Raw genomic sequence first — 4,794 nt, 5'->3', positions numbered from 1 at the left:
TGCAATTATTAGACTTTTTTCTTTATTTGATATGCCTTTACAGTAGAAATAGAAATGCCCACACTCATTGGATTATCTTTGTTTATAAGTTAGATGATACCAGTAAGGCATTAGAGTACATATCCTAGATCTTTTGAGCTTACGAGTTTTGAACTTGAATATGTATTTCCACAGGAATGTTTCCACAGTTGGGAGATAAAAGTTTCATGTGATCCCTAAGGGCAATTGTCTCATTAAAATGAGGTTTTAAAATCTGGTTTGTTGTAACTGTCTTCTAAAGAACATAAAGTATTCTGATAGGGCTCAGTGTGATGATAGACACGTTTTAATTGATTTCCAAAATCCATACGGAAAAAGAGAAATAACTGATGTTAAGTACCTCTTTATGTACCTACCACTGCTCTCAGTGGTGGGTTCACAGATGATGGAGAACCTTCTATTCATATTAGTAGTTGGTGGCCCTACTTCAATTTTAGTAAGGGCATTTCTGAAAACAATATATTGTCCTTTGGCCATGCATGGTGGCACACACCTGTAATCCCAAAATTTGGGGAGGCCAACGCAGGAAGACTACTTGAATCCCAGAAGTTTGAGATCAGCCCAGGCAACATAGTGAGACCCCCACCTCTACAAGAAATTTTAAAATTAGCTGGGTGTGGTGGCTTGCACCTGTAGTCCTTGCTACTTGGGAAGGTCCCTTAAGCCTAGGAGTTCAGGTTACAGTGAGCTATATATCCATGCCACTATGCTCCAGCCTGGATGATGGACTCTGTTTCTCAAAAAATTTTAAAAATACTGTTCTTGACCTCCCTGCCCCTCTCCCACTACAGCCCTCCCAGCTGTTCACTCTGGGGGCCTCGGAGCACAGCCCACTCAAGGCCCCCTACTTTGACGCTGGTGCCTCATGCACTGAGCAGGAAATGCCTCGATACCATGAGCTGCCCACCTTGGAAGAACGGTCAGGACATTTGCAACCTGGAGCCACAAGCCTGGGGTCCCCCATCCCGGTGCCTCCGGGGCCACCTGCTGTTGTTTAAGACGTTTCCCTGGATCTAGAGGAGGAGGAAGAGTATCTGGACAAGATCAACCCCATCTATGATGCTCTGTCCTACAGCAGCCCCTCTGATTCCTACCAGGGCAAAGGCTTTGTCATGTCCCGGGCCATGTACATGTGTGCTGCCATGTGCCTGGCGTCTCACATCTCACCTGTTGATCCCTTAGCTTTCTTGCCAAGGATCTAGTGCCCCCTGACCTCTGGCCAGGCCACTGTCAGTTAACACACATGCAACCCATTTGTGATTTCTACCTTGGTGGCTCCACTATGACCTCTAACCCATGAGCCCAGAGAAATTCAGCGTGATAATGGAACCCTGGCAACCTTATCTCATGAGGCAGGAGGTGGGGAAGGTGCTTCTGCACAACCTCTGATCCCGAGGACTCCTCTCCCACACTGTGACCTTAAGACCATACCTCTCACCCCCCAATGCCTCGACTCCCCCAAAATCACAAAGAAGACCCTAGACCTATAATTTGTCTTCAGGTAGTAAATTCCCAATAGGTCTGCTGGAGTGGGCACTGAGGGCTCCCTGCTGCTCAGACCTGAGCCCTCCAGGCAGCAGTGTCCCACTTACCCCCTCCCCACCCTGTTCCCCAAAGGTGGGAAAGAGGAGATTCCCCAGCCCAAGGCAGGGTTTTCCCAGCACCCTCCTGTAAGCAGAAGTCTCAGTCTAGACCCTTCCCTGAGCCCCCACCCCCACTCCCACCCCAATTCCTGCCTACTGAGCAAGCAGCCCCAGCCTAGGGTCAGACAGGGTGAGCCTCATATAGACTGTGCCTTGATGGCCCCAGCCTTGGGAGAAGAATTTACTGTTAACCTGGAAGACTACTGAGTCATTTACCCTTGCCCAGTGGAATAGGACCTAAACGTCCTCCTTTGGGGGAAAGTGGGTCATCTGGATTGGGGGTAGTGATTGATACTGTTTTGTAAACTACATTTCCTACAAAATATGAATTTATACTTTGACAAAAAAATACTGTTCTTTTATACTCTCTAGAGTTTGTATTAGTTTCTTATTGGTGCTTTAACAAATTACCACAAATTTAACCCATTTATGGCTTAAAATAGTTCTGTAGGTCAGAAGTCCAAAATTCAGCAAGCTGAAGTCAGATTATCAGGGGAATTCCTTCTGGAGGCTTTGATGGCAGAATCTTTCCTTCTCTCTTCCTTTTCAAAAGGCCACCTATATTCTTTGGTTCCTGGCCCTTTCCATCTTCAGAATCAGCAAGCATAGAGCATCTTGCATCATCTTTCTCCCCCTTTCCCTCTTCCTCTTTCCATCTCTCCTGTCTACCACGGTGTATTATGGAAGGATTGAGCCAAACCATTCATTCAAGTTCTTGAATTCCTGGAGCTTAGATCTTCAGCTGAAGAGAAAACCCTTCTTCTATCATTTCTACCCTCTGATGTCTATGTAATAGGCTTCTTGTAACAACTCAGATGCTACAGAAGTAAGGCCGCCTCATCAATTTACTTGCTTCAAACCCAAAGTTCAATTGATATTCATATCTCTGGATTTCAAGACCAGCCTGGCCAACATAACAAAACCTCCTCTCTACTAAACATACAAAAATTAGCCAGGCATGGGGGTGTGTGCCTGTAATCTCAGCTGCTGTGGAGGCTGAGGCAGGAGAATTGCTTGAACTCGGGCAGCGGGGGTTGCAGTGAGCCAAGATTGCACCATTGCACTCCATCCTGGGTGACAAGTGAAACTCTCTAAAAAAAAATACAGTTTATAACGAAAAATATATTTTGCAACTTATATTTCACCCAATTCTTATCTTGGGTCATCTTACTTAATAAATACACTAAAATATACTCTATTCTAGCATAGCTGCTAGCCACTCCAGAGAAGTTACCTGGGTGGGAATCTGCTATTTGATTCTGAACAAATTAATGTACTTCACCTCTCTGTGTCTGAGTTTCCTCATCTGTTATTCATGGGCTCCTATAACGGTGAAATGTATGCATGTGAAACAGAACAGTGCCTTGTGTTTGTTTAGTAATCAAGATATATCTTTTTTAATAGGAACATAGGGTATCATATGGCAGCTCCCCAACTTAACCAATTGCTGGGTATGAGTACTTAGGTGGTTGGTAGTTTCCTGCTATTAGATTAATGTAGTGAGGCCGGGCAAGGTGGCTCATGCCTGTAATCCCAGCTCTTTGGGAGGCCAAGGCGGGCAGATCAGGAGGTCAGGAGTTCGTGACCAGCCTGGCCAACATGGAGAAACCCCGTCTGTACTAAAAATACAAAAATGAGGCCAGGCGCGGTGGCTCAAGCCTGTAATCCCAGCACTTTGGGAGGCCGAGGCGGGCGGATCATGAGGTCAGGAGATCGCGACTTTCCTGGCTAACACGGTGAAACCCCGTCTCTACTAAAAATACAAAAAATTAGCCGGGTGTGGTGGCGGGTGCTTGTAGTCCCAGCTACTCAGGAGTCTGAGGCAGGAGAATGGTGTGAATCCCAGAGGCGGAGCTTGCAGTGAGCTGAGATCGCACCACTGCACTGCAGCCTGGGCAACAGAGCAAGACTCCATCTCAAAAAAAAAAAAAAAAATACAAAAATGAGCAGGGCATGGTGGTGCGCACCTGTAGTCCCAGCTACTCGGGAGGCTGAGGCAAGAGAATCACTTGAACACTGGAGGCAGAGGTTGCAGTGAGCTAAGATCATGTCACTGCACTCCAGCCTGGTGACAGAGTGACAGAGCAAGACTCCGTCTCGAAAAAAAGGATTAATGTAGTGCACATTCTTACATATAGTGACACTTAGCAGACAGATGGATTCTCAGAAGTCATCAGAGAAGTCAAGATTGCAGTGATTTACTCTTCTATCAATAACCATTACCTCATTTCCTCACTAGTACTACAAATTAATAACATTGATCTTACTAATTTTTAATCTTTTTTAGGGATGGGGCCTCACTATGTTGCCCAGGCCAGTCTCAAACTCCTGGGCTCAAGTGATCCTGCCACCTCAGCCACCCAAATTGCTGGGATTACAGGCATGATCCACTTGCCAGGCCGATTTTACTAATTTTTAGTCAATCTGATGGCATCTTGGTTTAATTTTGCATGTTTGATTTTGTTGAGCATTCTTTTCATATTTAACTTTGCATTTCCTCATATGTAGATTAGTCATGCTTTGCATAACAAGGCTTTGATCAGTGATGGACAGCATATACGATAGTGGATCCCAAAAGATTATAATATCAGTATTTTTACACTACCTTTTTTATGTTTAGATCCATGAATGCTTACTGTTGGGTTACAGTTGCCTACAGTGTTCAATATAGTAACATGCTGTATGGGTTTGTAGCCTAGGAGCAATATCTAGCCTAGGCGTGGAGTAGGCTGTACCATCTAGATTTGCCTAAGTACATTCTGTGATGTTCACACAGTAATGAAATTGCCTAATGATGCATTTCTCAGAACATCCCTGTCATTAAGCAATGCATGACAGGAAATCATGCATTTGAGTTTGATTATTACTAGATCTTCCTTTTCTATTTCTGTCACACAAAAAACAGCCCAGTTTATTTTGTCTTAACCACATAACCCTCAGGCTCCTAGCTGGACTCATATGTATGGCTCTATTCCCCCAGAAGGCTAATGAAGACAAATGTGTTTTAATGGGAAAAGCTCATAGGCTGTCTTATATTTGATCCTTACAGTAGGCTTTTTTCTCCCCTCCAGAGATGGGGGTCCTCGTCTGTCATCTGCACTGGAGAGCGGTG

This window comes from Symphalangus syndactylus, chromosome 9 (assembly GCF_028878055.3).
Source record: "Symphalangus syndactylus isolate Jambi chromosome 9, NHGRI_mSymSyn1-v2.1_pri, whole genome shotgun sequence".
Lineage (NCBI taxonomy): Eukaryota > Metazoa > Chordata > Mammalia > Primates > Hylobatidae > Symphalangus > Symphalangus syndactylus.
Note: the sequence above shows the minus strand (reverse complement) of the source record.